Genomic DNA, 22,493 nt, shown 5'->3' with positions numbered 1-22,493 from the left:
TGTCTTCAATTCTTTATTGCTATCCAAGACTCCTCCTCCGCACTTCAACTCGGCTATCCTTAAACTGCTTCCCAAACCTGGCAGAGATTTATCACTCCCTGGCTCTTACCGACCAATATCTTTGCTGAACCTAGATTACAAATTGTTCGCCAAGATTTTGGCCGACCGCCTCAAACTCATACTTCCCCATATCATTCATCCCAACCAGACTGGCTTCATTGCCGGCAGACATTCGGTAGTCAATGTGAGGAAGGTGATAGCGGCTTTACACTCCTGCCACACATGCATCTGCTCCTCCGGAAATGCTATCCTTTCCTTGGACGCGGAAAAAGCCTTCGACCTAGTCGAATGGATGCACCTTTACGCTACCTTACGCCGCTACCACTTTCCAGATGCTTTTATTCAGGCCATCCGCACCCTATACTCATCCCCAGCCACTCAAATCTCTTGCAACGGTTTCCTCTCCATCCCCTTTATAGAAAAAGGCACTCGGCAGGGCTGCCCTCTCTCTCCTCTTTTCCATCACTTTGGAACCTTTAGCTATCGCACTCACACTATTCACAACTTACACTGGTATTGTCATTGGGGACATTGAGCTTAAAGTCGCCTTATTTGCAGACGACATGTTATTTGTCTCTGATCCGATCTCGTCAGTTCCGGAAATCCTACGTTTGATTTCGGACTTTGGTGAGACGGCCAGTTATAAGATCAATGTCACCAAATCGGAATTGCTTCCTATACACATTCCCTCTTCCTCACTATCCTCTCTCACACTAACTTCTCCTTTCACAATTACTCAGTCACACTTCAAGTATTTAGGGGTCAATATTCCTCGAGATGTCTCACGTATTTACAATTTAAACTTTTCCTCGGCTATTACTGCTGTGATCACCAAGGTAGAAGGTTGGGCTACCCTTCCCCTCTCCTTGTTGGGGAGGATTGCGGTTCTTAAATCTGTAATCTTTCCTAAGATTTTCTATATTATGCAATCTCTCCCGATTAGTCTCCGAGACTTAAATGGAATTCGACTCCGCAAAGCTATGACCCGTTTTATAAGGCAAGGGAAAAAACCAAAGGTAGCCTTTGCAAAGCTTGTGATGGATAAATCTGCGGGTGGCTTTGGTGTCCCTGATTTTCTCTCCTACTCTCTAACGGTCTTTCTCCGGTATGCTGCTGACTGGCTACTGGGTAGAAGCACATATACTGACCTAGCTCTAGACACTAACGCCCTTAACCCCTTTTCCCCCTGTGCCCTTCTGCATACTAAGAAGGCCTCTATACCCTCTTCAATCCTGAACCATCCCTTGTTCAGAGATACTTATTTTTGCTGGGTGAAACTACACAAGAAACTAAAAACCGACCACACTGCTTCTTCCTATATATCTCTATGGGGAAACCCGTCTTTCACTCCTTCCCTTCACAACGCCTTGTTCCTTCAATGGCGGGAGAGGGGGCTATGCTCCGCATCCCAAGTATTTGACCCAGGTGGCCATGTCACCCAATTTGCGACACTGAGAGACAGGCACTCCCTTTCCTCCTCCCACTTCTTTATGTACCTCCAAATGAGACACTATCTATTATCGTTAAGCCTTGACTCCTTTATCCCAACCCCCTCCTCTCGGCTAGCGAAAATCCTAAAACATTGGGAGTCCCATCCCTACAAAATTAAACAAATTTACACTCATAGTGAACATACCCTCCAAACCATACCTCCCCAAGTTGGTTGCCTCATGGCAGTCGGATATTCCAGGTATTACTTCCTACAATCTCTTACTGGATCACCATCGTCCAACCATGTCCGTACTGAGCTCTGCCTACCTACAGGAAGTTCATATCAAATCTATCCACAAAGCGTATTTGCCTCCTTATGACCAGATGTCTGTAGACCCCTTGAACTCTGATAGATGCCCTAAATGTAAAGGAACTAGAGCCTGATTCTACCACTGCCTCTGGAATTGTACCAAGATTCGGCGCTTTTGGAACAAATTATTTGTGTTTATCAATACTCACTTTCATATCTCTCTGCGACCTGACCCTCTGGCTTGCTTATGCATTAATTTTTCTGTATGGAACCTTTTAAGTGGGGTCAAACCACTTTACCCTATGCTAACCATGCTTTTCACTATTTCAAAAAAAGCGATATTAAAACACTGGGTTGTCAGATCCGCCCCCTCCTTATCTGAAGTTATGAAAACCATGTTACAGTACATATATTTTGACCGTAGATCTGCTACACTCACAGGATACTCCGGTCTTGCTGGTTTTTATAGAAAATGGGGTCCTTACATGTCTACTTTGGACCAGTAAACTCAATCTACGATAACCTCTGCCTTTGAAGACCCCCTATGGAAGATGAATAAATAATATAGTTTCTGATCTCCGCTCCTTTCACTCCTTCATTCTCAGCAACTTAATACTTAACTTCTGGGTTCACCTCTCTCGCCCCTTCTTTCTATACTTCTTTAATGACTTACTCGTTTTCCTTTTTGGTAACGTTACCATACTGCCTCTGATGTAGCAATATCACCAGCATTATTCTTATATTATTAGCTCAATTGCTTTAATTTTTCAGATGTATTGAAAGTACTCCCTATATTCCCCCCTCCCCTCCTTTTTATTTCCCCACCACCCGCTTTGCTGTCCTGGCGGACCGGATAGCTGCTAGGATATCCCCCCCCCCCTTTTTCTTCTTTCCCTTCTACTCCCTCTGTTCGTCCCTCACGATTTGACAGTTTTCTTTTTCTTGAATATTGATGTTTGACCTATGCACGTATATGTCATTATTTCTATGATTTACTTTGTTTGGAGGGTCATAACTAATTGATGTCATGTTTCATGTTGTCAAACGTGCACTTATCCTATAAATCCTAATAAAAATCAGTTATGTTAAAAAAGCTCTTTTCAGGGCTGCCTAGCGCAGCCCCGACTGTTGGTGACCTGCTCTGCAGGCACCAACTTACAAACTGAGCTCCAGTGTCTGGAGGCGGGGTTATAGAGGAGGCGGTGCGGCGCATCCTGGGAACAGTCAAAGCTTTAGCCTGTTGGTGCCTCGGATCAAGATCCAACTCAACACCCCGATGTATTCCCTGTGGAATCCCAGTGTACCCCGCTGCAGAAATATATATATATATATATATATATACACACACACACACACGCGCGTTTGACTTCTCCTACACTGGGACTGGTATGAAGCAGGGCGCAATGGGTCAAGCTATACCACATATATATATATATATATATATATATATATATATAAATATATATAATGGCACAAAGTCCAGCACACTTAGCAGCGTCCAGGATACAAACAAAAAAATATACCCATACACCTGTTAGCACTTGCAGGACTTTTCAAAACAATTGAACACTGACACAGCTTACTCGAGAGATCGAGAGAGAGTACTCACATACATAACAATACACACACACACACACTGCCTCTCCCGCCGCTGCTGGTGCTTTCCTCCGCCACTTTCCTCCGCCACTGCTGTGCCACTGCCACGATCCCCTAGCTCCCACTGGCTGCCGCTGCCAAGTGCCCACTTCTGCGCCACTGCCGAGGTCCCGCAGTTTCTTGCCACTGCCGAGTGGTCGCAGCTCCTGCATCTTCCAAATGCCTGCCTGCCACTGCCGAGTGTCTGCAAAGCAGGGAGCTCTGATAAGCAGAGCTCTCAATCTAAGGAGCAGCACGCTGCAGTCACTGTTAATGTGATTTTGTGCATCTGTCCACATAGCAAAATATTTTTTGGCCAGTTAGGAAGGAGGGGGTTCTGGGTACTCAGAAACCCCCCTCTGCGTGTGCCACTGTTAAGGTATTGTTATAAGTAGTGATTAGGGTGGATCTAGGGAAGTCATATAAGGGTAACAGTGATGGGAGGAATGTGATTTGTATAATGTATGATACACCTTCTGTAAATGTATAGTTGTATAACCATATTGAAGACATCTGTATGGTAAATGTGAATATTGATGCCTTTAACATATCAAATTCTTCTGTTGATGACTAGTCATCCTGGGAGGTGTAATTGGTTTTGTAAGGGCACACTTTCATTCACGTCACTATTACAGGGTAGCCGAACTGTCATAACAGTATTGTATAGGTTTTCCCAAGCAGGCCTATATATTTTAATATACCTATTAGTATACAGATACTGTATATGCTTGGGTGGAGGCACTCATTGGCAGAAATTGGTCCACTATCCCTTTAGTGGTTAAAGGTGGGATACATGTGTGTTCTACTACTATCTGACATGGTGGCCCAAACAAGTATATATTATTGCCATTTGTGGGTGGGAAGGGGAGGGGGGTAAGTGTATATTATTGTCATTTATGGGTGGGGACGGTGGTGTAAGTGTATATTATTGTTATTTGTGGGTGGGAGGGGGATGTCAGTGTATATTATTAGAAGGAGCTTTAAGAGTATATTTTATCAATCCCTACCTCACTGACAGCAGCACATCCCTGCCTCACTGACAGCAGCACATCCCTGCCTCACTGACAGCAGCACATCCCTGCCTCACTGACAGCAGCACATCCCCGCCTCACTGACAGCAGCACATCCCTGCCTCACTGACAGCAGCACATCCCTGCCTCACTGACATCAGCATATCCCGCTGTCGGATTCTCGCGAGATTTGGATTCCATATAAAGAGTCGTGCGTCGCCACCATTTTCACTCGTGCATTGTAGAGAGAGCGGAGAAGACGTGGCTACATTCTCTCACTGGAAATTTCAATATCAGTGCTCAGCAGTGCTTACTTATTGCTGCTCAGTAATACTAGTATCCTCATCACTGCTCATTGTCTTGTGCTGCATTGTGGTGCTCAGTATACTACAGTACAATAGTCCACTGCTGCATCTTGCTGCTCAGTGTCAGTTCTAGTATCCTCATCAGTGCTCAGTATCACTGCTCATTGTCTTGTGCTGCATTGTGGTGCTCAGTATACTACAGTACAATAGTCCAGTGCTGCATCTTGCTGGTCAGTATCAGTTCTAGTATCCTCATCAGCGCTCAGTATCACTGCTCACTGTCTTGTGCTGCATTGTGGTGCTCAGTATACTACAGTACAATAGTCCAGTGCTGCATCTTGCTGCTCTGTGTCAGTTCTAGTATCCTCAGAGCCGGCCTTAGGTATAGGCAAACTAGGCAATTGCCTAGGGCATCTGGTATGCCTAGGGGCACAAGCAGCTTCTGCTGATTAAAATGATATGCGGCATGCCTATACTCTGTGTGTAGTATTTCATATGCATATACAGCCACAATTGCACACAATATACAGGCATGCCGCATATCATTTTAATCAGCAGAAGCTGCTTGTGCATCCTAGCCACATAGCAATGCAAATAAGATGGATTTTCATAAAAAATAGGCACCCGACATTAACAGAGCTGCCAGTTGACTCACGCCAGGAACTATATGTGTCATTATGTGTATAAGGGCATTAATAATGTGTAACATATGTGTAAGGGACACTATGTGTGTCATTATGTGTATTAGGGCACTAATAATGTGCGGCATATGTGTAAGGGACTTTATGTGTGTCATTACGTGTATAAGGGCATTAACAATGTGTGGCATATGTGTAAGGGAAATTATGTGTATAAGGGCATTAATAAGGGTTGGCATAATGTGTAAGGTGCATTATGTTTATAAGGACATTAATAATGTGTGTCATATGTGTAAGGGACATTACTGTGTGGTATTATGTGTATATATGCATTACCAATGTGTGGCATTATGTGTATAAGGTGCTTTACTGTGTGGCGTAATGTATAGAAAGGGCACTACTGTGTGGTCTAATGTGAATAAAGAGCAATATGGTGTGGTGTAATGTGAATAAGGAACAATATGGTGTGGTGTAACGAGAATAAAGAGCAATATGGTGTGGTGTAATGTGAATAAGGAGCAATATGGTGTGGTGTAATGTGAATAAGGAGCAATATGGTGTGGTGTAATGTGAATAAGGAGCAATATGGTGTGGGGTAATGAAAATAAGGAGCAATATGGTGTGGTGTAATGTGAATAAGGAGCAATTCAGTATGGTGTTATGTGAATGAGGGGCACTACTGTGAGGAGTAACGTATATAAGGTAAAGTGGTACTACTGTGTGATGTAATGTGAATAAGGGACACTATCGCATGATAAATTGTGAATAAAGTTGCACTACTGTGAGGCATAATTTGAATTGGGGGTACTATTGTGTGGCCATGCCCCTTGCCAGCAAAAACACATACCTTTTTGGGTTGTGCGCCGAATGTGCACACTGTTCCTATTTAAATTACAGGAGGTAGGAAAAAAAAAAAGAAAAAAAAAAAGGACTGCTATGGGTGGGGGGTGATGGTGCTGGGAAAGGGGTGCAGGGTCAGAGGCGGAACTAGCAGTGGTGCTAGGGTGCACCAGCCAAAATCTTGCCTAGGGCATCATATTGGTTAGGGCCGGCTCTGAGTATCCTCATCAGTGCTCAGTATTACTGCTTATTGTCTTGTGCTGCATTGTGGTGCTCAGTATACTACAGTACAATAGTCCAGGGCTGCATCATGCTGCTCAGTGTCAGTTCTAGTATCCACATCAGTGCTCAGTATCACTGCTCATTGTCTTGTGCTGCATTGTGGTGCTCAGTATACTACAGTACAATAGTCCAGTGCTGCATCATGCTGCTCAGTGTCAGTTCTAGTATCCTCATCAGCGCTCAGTATCACTGCTTATTGTCTTGTGCTGCATTGTGGTGCTCAGTATACTATAGTACAATAGTCCAGTGCTGCATCATGCTGCTCAGTGTCAGTTCTAGTATCCACATCAGTGCTCAGTATCACTGCTCATTGTCTTGTGCTGCATTGTGGTGCTCAGTATACTACAGTACAATAGTCCAGTGCTGCATCATGCTGCTCAGTGTCAGTTCTAGTATCCTCATCAGCGCTCAGTATCACTGCTCACTGTCTTGTGCTGCATTGTGGTGCTCAGTATACTACAGTACAATAGTCCAGTGCTGCATCTTGCTGCTCAGTGTCAGTTCTAGTATCCACATCAGTGCTCAGTATCACTGCTCATTGTCTTGGGCTGCATTGTGGTGCTCAGTATACTACAGTACAATAGTCCAGTGCTGCATCTTGCTGCTCAGTGTCAGTTCTAGTATCCACATCAGTGCTCAGTATCACTGCTCACTGTCTTGTGCTGCATTGTGGTGCTCAGTATACTACAGTACAATAGTCCAGTGCTGCATCATGCTGCTCAGTGTCAGTTCTAGTATCCTCATCAGTGCTCAGTATCACTGCTCATTGTCTTGTGCTGCATTCTGCTGCTCAGTATACTACAGTACAATAGTCCAGTGCTGCATCATGCTGCTCAGTGTCAGTTCTAGTATCCACATCAGTGCCCAGTATCACTGCTCATTGTCTTGGGCTGCATTGTGGTGCTCAGTGTCAGTTCTCCGTAGTATCATCAGTGCTCAGTATAATCAGTGCTCAGTAAAATCAGTGCTCAGTATAATCAGTGCTCAGTAAAATCAGTGCTCAGTATAATCAGAGCGCTGTTAGACGTGCGCCCGTTATCCGCCATTAGTGCAGTGGGATTTAGACAATTGATGAAGTTATTGTGTCCCCGGTACCAAATCCCATCTAGATTCCACTTCACTAGGCAGGCGATAGCAAGATTTTGCCAATTAATTCCAGTGATTTATAATTATTAATTACACCACTGGGTACTATGGAGCCTTATTAAAGAGGATATGTTACTATCCGACCTGTGCTTCCATGCCCTGGTGGATATAGTGGGGTCCCTGCTCTGTCACAGTGTCACAGTGTCCACACCAGCATGGGGGAGGGGCTGCAGGTGGGGGAGGGGGTATGGAGCCACCACGGGTGGTGGAGGGGTGTGTGTGGGGGTGCCGCGGATGGGGCATGGAGGTACTGCGAGTGGGAGAGGGGTGGGTAATGCTTCTCCTGCTTCTCCTCCTGGAAGCAGCTAAGCTGCTGTCCTCCCTATGGCAGTGGCTCTCCCGGAGACTCGCACAGCAGCCAGTCACTATTGTTAGCGCCGGTGTCCCAATATGCTGCATTACAGGGAAGAAGATGCACTCAATAAACTATAGCTCCCAGCAGGCCTTAGTGCCGGAATGCTTGGGCGCTAAGGGCTGCTGGGAGGTGTACTTTATTTGGTGCGTCTACTTCCCTGTAGTGTGTAGTATGGTTTGCCAGCGGTCGGGGTCCCGGTGACCAGCATACCGGTGCCGGAATCCCGACCACCGGCATACCGACAGCTGGGTGAGCGCAAATAACCCCCTTGCGGGCTTGCTGCGCTCGCCACGCTGCGGGCACGGTGGCACACGCTATCTATTCTCCCCCCTGGGGGGTCGTGGACCCCCAAGAGGGATAAAAGATGTTGGTATGCTGGTGGTCGGGATTCCGGCGCCGGTATGCTGGTCTCTGGGACCTCGACTGCCGGCAACCTGAAGTTCACCCTTCCCTGTAATGCGGCACGTTGGGACACCAGCGCTAACCATAGTGACTGGCTGGTAGAACTGACTGACTCGCTGAATCAATGTAAAAGGTGAGAGTGCTGTGCAGTGTCAGTGACATTACACACCAACTGCACTGCACTGTCACCTTTTACATTGATTCAGCGTCCAGACATTACCCTCCGCGATATCACCCACTCTATGCGTTACATTAGCCATCTTGGGGCTTCCAGGCCTGAAGCCCAGGTGCTGTGTTGTGGAGTCAGGGCCTCTGGGGATCTGGGTGCGGCTGTGGCGGGGAGGCACTTCTGTGACATCACGCGCAGAGGAGGCTCCGGGGCTCAGAGAGTATGCGGCGCAGCGAGGCCTATGAAAGGCTTCCGCTGCGCCGCTTTTATACACATCTATGCCGGTGGCCGCAGCAGCTTTTGTTCCACCTGTGCTGCGGCTAGGGAGTGGGGATTGTTGATGCCGGAGAGGGCAGGCAGACTGGCAGCAGGACATAGGACGCTGCAGTAAAAGGATGTTTTTTCCCCTATCTACAGTGCAGAGACTTGCTGCAGATGCAGTGGCATACCCTCCAGCTGCACCTTTTTGGCAGGTACAGTCCCTTTTTTTTAAGGTCTGTACCGATTTTTGGCTCTCCAAACTTCCATTGAAAGGATAGGAAAAGGGGCGTGGCCATGCCACCTTTTTTCGAATTTGCAGTAATTTTTATGTGTACATTGTTGGAGGGTGTGTTGCTGCAGATGCAGTGGGCCTATTTTAGGCTCTGGACCTGGAGATGAAGCTCCATCAGCCCCATTGTTAATCCTGCTCTGGGAACACAGCAACCAAAGGACAGAGCCTCCCATTGGATGTAACCTGTGCGGGAGGGCGTTTCTCGCCCAATCAGCTGTGGACTGGGTGTGATAGACCTGCTGCTAACCCAATGAGAACTCCTAGCCACAGATCTGGGCTATTATATAGGAGATTGAAGTGTAGTCAAAATCGGGTAGAGTTTAAATCGCATACCACTTAGTCCAAATCGCATAGCACACATTGCATGGGCTCAAATCGCACCTAGCACAGATCTCACTGTGTGTGGGCACCACAAGGTCTTAAAAAAAAATTTAGAACATTTTTTCAGCAATACATGAAAACAGTTTAAAAACAATAATATAAATACATTCCTTTCAAGTAGTTACCAAGCTTCACATAATTAAAGTGACAGCGTGCATAGTAAATAATACTTCAAAGTGGCACTTTGCAGAAAAAAATTGGATCAGAGTCTCTCACTCTTGTAGGTAGCTGCAGTGGGCTAGTGTTAAATTAGCAATCAATGGTGCTGGGTTTAGTTGCCAAGGCACCAGATTACTGCTGTACACAGGTACTCCAGCACCAAACAAAGGGGACCATTCAGAGTTGATCGCTCGCTAGCTACATTTAGCAGCCATGCAAACGTATTGTCGCCGCCCACGGGGGAGTGTATTTTCACTTTGCAAGTGTGTGAACGCCTTTGCAGCTGAGCTCTGCAAAAAAAATTTGTGCAGTTTCTGAGTAGCTCTGGACTTACTCAGCCCATGCGATCACTTCAGTCTTTTTGGTGCCGGAATTGACGTCAGACACCCACCCTACAAATGCCCAGACATGCCTGAGTTTTCCCTACCACTCCCAGAAAACGGTCAGTTGCCACCCATAAACGCCCTCTTTCTGTCAATCTCCTTGCGATCGGCTGTGCGAATGGATTCTTCGCTAGATCCATTGCACAGCAACGATGCTCTTTGTACTCATACGACGTGCGTGCGCATTGCTGCACGTGCGCAGTTTTGCTGTTTTTTTTACCTGATCTCTGTGCTGCTAAAATCTGCAGCGAGCGATCAACTCGGAATGACCCCCATAGATAAGAGTGAATTCTATCTTTACAATTGTATTTTTTTGGGGGGGTTAGAAAATTTACCTGGATCCATAGTCTTGGCGAGTATGTCTCTGTTTTTTTTTTTTTTTGCATTGCATGCAGTTATTATTGTAAGGTGTATTTTTATTCTCTAAAGCAGAGATTTTCAACCTTTTACAACTGGCGGCACACTGAACAATATTTAAATATTGCCAAGGCACACTCAAATATAATGGTGATGCATGATGTCATGTCGCAACTTTTCCATAGGTAACGCCTGAGCCACATCTGAGAAAGCCAGAAGAGCCCAACACTGCCCGGGCCCCAAATTAGAACTGGCTCTGCAACCCCTAAACCCATCAGTATTCATCGTTCCAGGTCCTCAGTAGCGGCAAAACATTGACGGGCCTTGTCCTGCTTCTATGGCGGCACACCTGGAGACTGCTCAGGGCACACTAGTGTGACACGGCACAGTGGTTGAAAAACACTACTCTAAAGGTTTGTTAACATATTACACAAACCTTTAAACATACTTTTTGTGTTACTAATATTCATTAGTTTATTGATATAATATAACATTTTGTAGTACTAAGTCCCAGTAAGGTAGCACATCCCATTATAAGAACATAGGGTGTGACGTCCAGCCTCCCTCTCAATGATATATTCTATGTTATGTGTGTGTATACAAACCTGAGGCCTTTGGATGCCCTCATCTGGATTAACACATTTTTCACTTGCCTAACACTGATTTCTCATGGCTGGGGTGGTTTGGGGGTGCTCTGTGCCCCAGAGGTGAACCCCTATAATGTTAGGGACCTGTCCGATGAGGTTACCATGAAGAAGGTGGGCAGGCTCATATATTGGCCAATATATGCCAAGAGCTTCAGATATGATGGTTGGTATGATTTTAATGGTGTATGGTACACCTGCACTATTTTTCCTATATTATAATATAAAATATAAGTAAAGTGATATGACCTACCTGGTGAGTGATTTCTTCTAACTGGAGCGAACTTAAAGGAGGTCGTCTTCCAATCTTTCTTTCTTAGTCCATTAGGTAGAGGGTTTCCCTCTGGATTGATCCAATGTCCCTCAAACAAAGAAATTGAAGAACAATATCGTGTAGTATGTCCTAAATTTGGGGGTGACTGGTCGTTCTAAATTTCGTGGTTTATCAAGATGGTTCGTACCGTACTCACGTCTAAAATGGAAGAGATGTCACACACAAAGGTTTCTTTATGGGTCCAAACTTCTAACTGGATGGAAGGCTGTTCGTACTCCCAAGGTGGTACCCCAACGCGAAAGATAATGGAGAGAAGAAAGGCCCGGTTAATAGACCACAATGGACTCTATTCTCCCAATCCCACTGATAGCTGGAAGAATAAACCAGCGTACCATACTCACACTCCAAGAGTGTTCAATAAACCCATAAAGGTATCTTTAACCGTGATTCATGCTAAGACCAATCAATGAATGTCAGAATACAAATGGGTAAGCGTACCCCACTTACAATCTTCTAAGTGGTGTCAAGCCCGTAGCAGTTTCTTTTTCCACTTCCTTCCCAGGAAGTGGAACTCCACTGTCGAATACTTCCAATTAGGTCCTCACAATAGTATAGGATTACAGATGTATGCAGGAGTATCTATGTAGCAGAGCCAACAAGTCTGCACTCCCAGGAAAAGCTTGTCATCCAGTGTCCACAATGCGTCCAGACACAATCCTCACTCAGCACACTGACAGCCTCGTCCTCAGTGCACGTCCAGTAGCCTTTTTGAAATGAGAGGATAACAACAATGCTTCTAGGCCTCAGCACACTGGAAGCGCTATCCTACCAGTAGCTTTCAGTAGCAATACACCTCATTCCTCTCAGGTCAGGATTTCCTGATGTGCATACCTTTACTCAGGGTGTGTTGCGTATCCAACCTCCGTATATGTCCCGCCTGTGGCTCCTTCGGACTTGTCGGTGGTTTTGGAGGCGTTACAAGTGTCTCCGTTTGAACATCTTGGTTCAGCTGATCTTAAGTGGCTTTCCCTTAAGGTGATGTTTCTGCTGGCTATTGCTTCAGCTAGAAGAGTGTCGGATTTGGGAGCCTTGTCCTGTAGTTCCCCAAGTCCGGTTCTTAGGACTCGTCCCGGATATTTACCTAAGATGGTTTCTTCGTTCCACCTTAACCAGTAGATTGTGGTTCCGGCACTTGTTTCTCCTGATCTGTCTCCCAAAGAGCAGTCTTTGGATGTGGTACGGGCTCTACGTATCTATGTGTAGAGAACTGCTTCTATTAGGAAATCTGATTCTCTCTTTGTACTGTTTGGATTTCACAAACGGGGCTGGCCTTCTCACAAGCAGACTTTGGCCAGATGGATTAGAATGGTGATTGCACATGCTTATGTGAGGGCTGGTCTATCAGCTCCTGCTCACATTACGGCCCATTCTACTCAGTCTGTTGGACCTTCTTGGGCGGCCTGCCGTGGTGCGACCCTTGAACAATTGTGCAAGGCGGCTACGTGGTCCTCTGTGAACACGTTCATAAGGTTCTATGCCTTCGATACTGCCGCTTCCCAGGATGCTTCCTTTGGATGCCGGGTTCTTGTGCCCGCTACAGTGCGTCCCCTCCCATAAGGAACTGCTTTAGGACATCCTCTATGTCTATCCTTGTGGAGCCCAGTGTACCCCGCAGCAGAAAATGAGTTTTATGGTAAGAACTTACCTTTGTTAAAACTCTTTCTGCGAGGTACACTGGGCTCCACAAAGCGCCCACCCTGACGCACTTAGCTTCTTTGGATTGGTATGGCATTAGCCGCTGACACTTCTTTAGTGAGAGTGTGGTGTATGTGGCTACTAACCGTTGTCATCTCTTTTCCTGCTACTGCATTGGGCTGGTTAACTAAAAACTTAGCTCCTGTGCAGGGAGGCGCGGTTATAAAGGATTCTGGGAACAGTCAAAGCTTTTGAGCCTGTTGGTGCCTCGGATCAAGATCCTACTCTACACCCCTATGTCTTTCCTTGTGGAGCCCAGTGTACATCGCAGAAAGGGTTTTAACAAAGGTAAGTTCTTACCATAAAACTTGTTTTTTTTGCCTTTGGATCAAACACAGGATAAATAGCAGTAGTGTATGGCAGCCACAGTACTAGTAGTCACTGAGTGACGCCCAAATAGAGATATATTTTTTGCTTTGTCTCACACACAGAGGATGTATAGCAGTAGTGTAAGGCAGTACTAGTAGTCACTAAGTGACGCACCAATAGAAATATATATTTTTTCTTGGATCACACATCGGATATATAGCAGTAGTGTACGGCAGTATAAGTAGTCACTAAGGGATGCACCAATAAAATATTTTTTGCTTTGGATTGCACACAATGAATATATAGCAGTAGTGTACAGCAGCCGCAGAAAGAGTAGTCACTGAGTGACCTACTAATAGAAATATATTTTTGCTCTGGATCACACACAGATATATGGCAGTAGTGTGATGTAGCCGCAGTACTAGCAGTCACTGAGTGACGCACCAATAAAAATATTTTTTTTGCTCTGCATCACACAGATACTGTATATAGTAGAGGTGTACAGCCATACTAGTAGTCACTGAGTGATGCACCACTAGAAATATATTTTTTCCTTTGGATCACACACAGAGGATATATAGCAGGAGTGTACGGCAGTATTAGTAGTCACTGAGTGATGCACCAATAAAAATATATATTTTACTTTGAATCACACACAGAGGATTTATAACAGTAGTGTAGAGCAGCCGCAGTACTAGTAGTCAGTGAGTGATGCACCTATAGAAATATATTCCTTGCTTTGGATCACACACAGAGGATATATAACAGTAGTGTACGGCTGCACAAGTAGTCACTAAGTGACGCAACAATAGAAGTATAGTTTTTGCTTTGGATCACATACTGAGGATATATAGCAGTAGTGTGCGGCAGCCACTGAACTAGTAGTTACTGAGTGATGCACCAATAGAAATATATTTTTTGCTTTGGATCACACACAGGATATATAGGATTAGTTTTCGGCAGTACTAGTAGTCACTGAGTGATGCACCACTAGAAATATATTTTTTGCTCTGGATAACACAAATATATTGTAGTAGTTTAAAGCTGTACTAGTAGTCACAGTGATGCACCAATTGAAATATATTTTTTTGCTTTGGATCACACACAGAGGATATATAGCAGTATTGTACGGCAGTACTAGTAGTCACTGAGTGACGCACAAATAGAAATATCTTTTTTTTGCTTTGGATTGCACACAATGGATATAAAGCAGTAGTGTACAGCAGCTGCAGTACTAGTAGTCACTGAGTGACGCACCAATAGAAATATTTTTTTTGCTCTGTTCACACACAGATATATATAGCAGTAGTGTACGGCAATACTAGTATTCACTGAGTGAAGCAACAATAGAAATATAATTTTTGCTTTCAATCACACACAGAGGATATATAGCAGTAGTGTGCAGCAACCACAGTACTAGTAGTCACTGAGTGACACACCAATAGAAATATATTCTTTGCTTTGGATCACACACAGAGGATATATAACAGTAGTGTACAGCAGTACTAGTAGTCACTGAGTGATGCACAAATAGAAATATATTTTTTGCTTTGAATCACACACAGGATATAGCAGTAGTGTAATCACAGTTACTAGTAGTCACTGGGTGATAATAATAATAATAATAATAATTTTATTTATAGCGCTCTTTCTCCAATAGGACTCAAGGCTTAACAGATACATAGCATAATATAGTACAGAAAATAATGAAGTACATTTTTTTCCCATAACCAAAACCCCCCTCCATACATACAGAAGCATGAAGAATACTAAAAGGGACACTATGGAAATGCTTTAGTAAACAGAAAAGTCTTGAGTCTACTTTTGAAGGATTCTATAGTTGGGGCCTCTCGCACTGTGCGGGGAAGTGAGTTCCATAGAGTCGGAGCCGCATGACTAAAAGCTCGACCCCCAGATGAATTACGGTAGATTCTAGGTACTGCTAAAAGTCCTTCATCTACAGATCGCAGTAATCGAGTGGGGCAGTATGGGGTCAGAAGCTGTTTCAGGTACCTTGGGCCTTGGTCATGTAATGCTTTGAAACTCAGTAAGCCAATCTTGAAGATGATTCGCCATCTTACAGGCAGCCAGTGAAGGGAGTAGAGGATGGGTGTTATGTGGCTAGAACGGGGCTGGTTGCACCAATAGAAATATAATTTTTGATTTGGATCACACAGAGAGGATATATATCAGTAGTGTATGACAGTACTAGTAGTCACTGAGTGACGCACAAATAGAAAATATATTTTTTGCTTTGGATCACACACAGAGGATGTATAGCAGTAGTGTACGGCAGCTGCAGTACTAGTAGTTACTGAGTAATGCACAACTGGAAATATTTTTTTTTGCTCTGGATCAAACACAAATATATAGCAGTAGTGTACAGCTGTACTAGTAGTCACTGAGTGACGCACCAATAGAAATATATATTTTTTTCATTGGATCACACAGGATATTTAGCAGTAGTGTACGGTAGTATTAGTAGTCACTGAGTGACGCACCAATAAAAATATATTTTTTGCTTTAGATCACACACAGAGGATATATAGGAGTAGTGTATGGCAGCCACAGTACTTATAGTCATTGAGTGACGCCCCAATAGAAATATATCTTTTGCTCTGGTCACACACAAATATATAGCATTAGTGTATGGCCGTATTAGTAGTCACTGAGTGACGCACCAATAAAAATATATTTTTTGCTTTGGATCACACACAGAGCATATATAGCAGTAGTGTACGGCAGCCACATTTCTAGTATTCACTGAGTGATGAACCAATAGAAATATATTTTTTGCTTTGGATCACACACAGAGGATGTATAGCAGTAGTGTACGGCAGCCGCAGTACTAGTAGTTACTGAGTAATGCACAACTGGAAATATTTTTTTTTGCTCTGGATCAAACACAAATATATAGCAGTAGTGTACAGCTGTAATAGTAGTCACTGAGTGATGCACCAATAGAAATATATTTTTTTCATTGGATCACACACAGGATATTTAGCAGTAGTGTACGGTAGTATTAGTAGTCACTGAGTGACGCACCAATAAAAATATATTTTTTTCTTTGGATCACACACAGAGTATATATAGCAGTAGTGTATGGCAGCCACAGTACTTATAGTCATTGAGTGATGCCCCAATAGAAATATATTTTTTGCTCTGGTCACACACAAATATATAGCATTAGTGTATGGCCGTATTAGTACTCACTGAGTGATGCACCAATAAAAATATATTTTTTGCTTTGGATCACACACAGAGCATATATATCACCAATAAATCTGAAGCAATTACCAAAGTTTCAAAGAAAAACTGGGCAATTATAGAAACTGATGAACAGTTACATCTTACTAATACTAACCTAATGCCATGCTATTCCAGGGGTAAAAATCTCAGAGACTACCTTGTTAAAACAGATGTCTCTAAAATGAACTCTAGTATTTCACAATCTGCTACACATTTTTTGTCAATACCGAATACTAAATTAGGTTGCATAAGATGTACGTGTGTAACGTGCCAATATTTATTGGCTGGTGATTCTTTTAATCACCCACACACCGGTAAAAGAATCATGATCAAACACCGGCTTACATGTAATTCTACTCATACAGTTTATCAAATTATATGCCCTTGTGGGCTCAGTTATATTGGTAAAACTGATAGGAAGATTTATTGGTGAATTTATTAACCCAGGGGAACCTCACCCTCTGTGGCCCGTTAGTGGTTTTCTTCTTTAATAATATAGATCTATCCATTGCCAGAACTTTAGTTCTAGCTGCCAACAACAACTCATGTGAATACCCTCTACGTATATGCCCTTGTGGGCTCAGTTATATTGGTAAAACTGATAGGAAGTTCAAGGAGAGAATGACATGCCACCGGTCAGCTATTAGAAATGCCTTGCAAACGGGGAGCAGTGAGCAACCTGTGGCAAGACATTTTTTAGCTTGTAAGCATCCTATCAGTAGTCTCCGTTATAGGATGATTGACCATGTTCCCAGCGATATAAGAGAAGGTGACCGTAGTTCTAAACTATTACGGTTAGAAGCTAGGTGGATATCCAAGCTCGATGTAATACATCCAAGAGGCCTTAATGAGCATATATCATATGCCTGCTTCTTATAGTACTTTGCATAACAGGAATTCCACGCATCATTTATCTCATATAATCTCATAGATGGTATAACTTTGTGATTATGCTTTTTAATTCAGCTCAAAGGTTCTCTGTTGTGTCTTTTTATGAGTCTGTATATCTGAGTCAGCTCTGCAGCAGCTACTGTAACAGATTAGATTGATAATTAAGTTACATTAATTATGTTGTATATCTGAGTCAGCTCTGCAGCAGCTGCTGTAGCGGTTTGGATAGATACGTAAGTTGCATTAATAATGTTACATATTGTTCTCTTTTGAAAAAATGTGTTTGTACACTGTATCTACGGTTCACTGATATATCTTATATCTCATTTACTCTATAGCGCTACATGCGTCTCTATCTGGTTTCTATGGTGATGGTTTCTTGCACGTAATATGCTAATGGCATTATGACATCATTTCCGCAGCCCCCGCCCGGATGTTCGGGCGTGGATCAGCTGAGGGATTTCACGCGGGTGGTTTTAAAAAGGTATGTTGTATGTGTTTTTTCAATAAAGTCTGACGACAGTGGTTAGTCCACTGAAACGTTACAAATTACATCAGAGTATGTGATTATGTTATGCACGAGTGCCACGTCCTTGCTTGGATATACTTATTACATTCTACGGAGGCACCGGCGGTGTGTTTTGTTATATGGAGTGCCATACCTTTTCTCTTTTGTATAGATGATCACATCCAGTGATCCTCTTGGTAACGGCAACCAGCATTTTCAATATTTAAACTGCCTACAGGACTTTCTTCATTCTGGTCCTATTGCCGGACGTTTTAACAGAGTATCTGCCATAGGTACTTAGGATTGAGGAAACCTGATTGGAGACAGCGTGTAAGTGTGATCCGCAGAGGTCGCACACAGCTCTGGTCGGGAGCAGTAATGGAGGAGAATCAGGAGCAGTGGAGCCTGTTCAATTTCCCCGTGGGTGATGTGCTCTCCTATTCGGAATCGAATGCAGAAACGATTCTACGTAAGAAAGGTATGCGAGATGAAGCACATTCTATGGCTCCGAACATCATTTTCAGAGAGTTGCTTAATTTAAGGAAAAAAGAAGTTGACTTTGATTTACACAGCTTATCACTGAGTGATTACTTTCGTTCTAAGAAGATACCCAGAGGGTTTAGGGTACGGAACTGCCCCACCATCGGCAGACAGGATGCCAGTTTCTGTCGCCGGTGGATAGCTATCTTAAATAAGTGCTCGCTAGATCTAATTCTGTTAGTTATTGAACAGTCTACCAAAGAACTGGAAGTTATTAGATCAAAGATTGCGGCTTTTGAAAACTCTAACATGACCACTTTAATTGCGGATAAAGATGGCGACTGGGTTAATAAATTACAAGTGCAAATATCACAATATAAGAAGGAGTTAATTGACTTCAAAAAACGTAAGCTGGTTAAAGTAGAAGAAGACTACGAAAGACACTCTGTTTATCGATGGCTCTCTGGGAATAGAACTGTTGTGAACAAACGTCCGTTTTTTCGTCGACAGCAGAACTATAAATCTCGTTTTGACACAGATTCCTCACAGGAAACAACGAGTGAATCAGAAAAATGCAATTTAGCTGCTGCCCCTTTAGGGGTCAATACAAAGGCCCTAAATGCCACAGAAAACGAAGATTTACGCGGAGGGGCCACCAATGCGACAGGCAGAGGACGAGCAGGCAGGCCGCCGCGCTCAAAGACCAAGAAATAGTGTGTAATTTGTCATCGTATGAACTTTCTGATACAGAGTACAAGTTATTGAGCAAAGGCCTCTCTTTTGTGCCCTCTGTTCCTTTCAACAGTTTACAATGGAACATTGAAAAATATTCTTTGCAACGTAAGATCAAATTAAGTGAACATTTTGGCTCTACTAAGAGATCTAACTCACAGGTTTTGATTCCCCCCAAATTGCAACAATTTCGCTCTAAATCAGTATTTGACCCCTTGTCTAATAATTCGAGCTTAAAAACGTTCATGAGACTATTAGATCATGAAGTTAAAGAAACAGTCTCTTCTAGTGACAAAGTACATCCAAATCTTACTAGATTGGAGAGGAATGCCCTTGAGGCATTGTCGAAGAACGATAAGCTCATTATTAGACCAGCGGATAAGGGGGGATCAATAGTTCTTCAAGATTTTTGTGATTATAACACTGAAGTGTTACGTCAATTATCGTCCACTGATGTATATGTGAAATTACAGGTTAATCCGACAGAGAGCTGTAAGAAAAGGTTACTTGAAGTGTTGGTACAGGCATTATCTGTTGAGTTAATTACTAATGAAGTAATGGAGACTTTGGTTCCCTCTTTCCCAATTGTGCCTGTGTTTTACCTATTGCCTAAAATCCATAAAAAGGTACATCCTCCTCCGGGTCGACCGATAGTGTCGGCCAGGGGATCGTTATTACAACCTTTATCTGTTTTTCTTGATTTTCTGCTGCAACCCTTATTATGTGATGAACCTAGTTTTTTGTTGGATACTACATCATTTCTCAACAAATTACATTCTCTAGAATCTTTACCTGATGGTTGCTGGTTGGCAACCATCGATGTTGTGAGTTTATATACTTCTATTCCCCATGCTATGGGGTTAGCAGCAGTAAAAAGATTTCTTGTTAAAAGGCAAGCGTTTGATGCAGACAAGATTGAGATAATCCCGTTATTACTTGAGTTAGTTTTAACAAACAACTTTTTTCTTTACGACAGGCAATTTTTTATGCAAATTCAGGGGTGTGCAATGGGATCTGCTGTATCTCCGACATACGCGAACATTGTGATGTTTGCGATTGAGGAAGATTTATTTTATAACAATGAGATCTTTAAAGCTCAAGCAATCCTATTTTGCCGCTATATAGATGATCTGTTTGTTATCTGGAAAGGAGACCAAAGTACTCTAACAGACATTTTAGACCAACAGAATGCAAGTAATAGTACCATCAAATTTACATTCGATATGAATCAAAGCGAGATTAATTTTTTGGATGTTAAGGTCATGATCCTTGACGGGACATTAACCACCACGATTTATGTGAAGCCGACTGACCGCAGTCAATTATTACATGCACGTAGCTGTCATCCATCGTCTCTTAAAAGAGGGCTTCCTTATTCTCAAATGATTCGGGTTATGAGATTAAATAGTGATGTGGAATTGGCGACACAACAAATTGATGCTCTTATTGCAAAATTATTACGTAGAGGGTATTCACATGAGTTGTTGTTGGCAGCTAGAACTAAAGTTCTGGCAATGGATAGATCTATATTATTAAAGAAGAAAACCACTAACGGGCCACAGAGAGTGAGGTTCCCCTGGGTTAATAAATTCACCAATAAATCTGAAGCAATTGCCAAAGTTTCAAAGAAAAACTGGGCAATTATAGAAACTGATGAACAGTTACATCTTACTAATACTAACCTAATGCCATGCTATTCCAGGGGTAAAAATCTCAGAGACTACCTTGTTAAAACAGATGTCTCTAAAATGAACTCTAGTATTTCACAATCTGCTACACATTTTTTGTCAATACCGAATACTAAATTAGGTTGCATAAGATGTACGTGTGTAACGTGCCAATATTTATTGGCTGGTGATTCTTTTAATCACCCACACACCGGTAAAAGAATCATGATCAAACACCGGCTTACATGTAATTCTACTCATACAGTTTATCAAATTATATGCCCTTGTGGGCTCAGTTATATTGGTAAAACTGATAGGAAGTTCAAGGAGAGAATGACATGCCACCGGTCAGCTATTAGAAATGCCTTGCAAACGGGGAGCAGTGAGCAACCTGTGGCAAGACATTTTTTAGCTTGTAAGCATCCTATTAGTAGTCTCCGTTATAGGATGATTGACCATGTTCCCAGCGATATAAGAGGAGGTGACCGTAGTTCTAAACTATTACGGTTAGAAGCTAGGTGGATATCCAAGCTCGATGTAATACATCCAAGAGGCCTTAATGAGCATATATCATATGCCTGCTTCTTATAGTACTTTGCATAACAGGAATTCCACGCATCATTTATCTCATTTAATCTCATAGATGGTATAACTTTGTGATTATGCTTTTTAATTCAGCTCAAAGGTTCTCTGTTGTGTCTTTTTATGAGTCTGTATATCTGAGTCAGCTCTGCAGCAGCTACTGTAACAGATTAGATTGATACTTAAGTTACATTAATTATGTTGTATATCTGAGTCAGCTCTGCAGCAGCTGCTGTAGCGGTTTGGATAGATACGTAAGTTGCATTAATAATGTTACATATTGTTCTCTTTTGAAAAAATGTGTTTGTACACTGTATCTACGGTTCACTGATATATCTTATATCTCATTTACTCTATAGCGCTACATGCGTCTCTATCTGGTTTCTATGGTGATGGTTTCTTGCACGTAATATGCTAATGGCATTATGACATCATTTCCGCAGCCCCCGCCCGGATGTTCGGGCGTGGATCAGCTGAGGGATTTCACGCGGGTGGTTTTAAAAAGGTATGTTGTATGTGTTTTTTCAATAAAGTCTGACGACAGTGGTTAGTCCACTGAAACGTTACAAATTACATCAGAGTATGTGATTATGTTATGCACGAGTGCCACGTCCTTGCTTGGATATATATATATATATATATATATATATATATATAGAAAGTTCCAAGAGTAACCACCAGAGGGATCAAACTCAGATAGACCAGCACACTGCTTAAATGCAAAAACTTTTTACTGATTTCAGAATGAAAAAGTGCTGTTTATAGCAGCAAGCATATGGCACACATGATAATAGCAGCATATGAAATAAAACAGTGGATACTTAACATCCCAACAGCTGTTTCGAATATCTTCTTCAGGGGAATGAATAAAGTGTCATAGTGCTGACCACTGCACACACCGCAGTGTCAGTTTCCAAAGTGTCTTGTGCCTAATGAGCTTGCCATACAAGTGCAATTTATAGTGTGTAGTGTACTTACCTGGGAAC

Source organism: Pseudophryne corroboree, chromosome 6 (assembly GCF_028390025.1).
Source record: "Pseudophryne corroboree isolate aPseCor3 chromosome 6, aPseCor3.hap2, whole genome shotgun sequence".
In the NCBI taxonomy this organism is placed as follows: Eukaryota; Metazoa; Chordata; class Amphibia; order Anura; family Myobatrachidae; genus Pseudophryne; species Pseudophryne corroboree.
Note: the sequence above shows the minus strand (reverse complement) of the source record.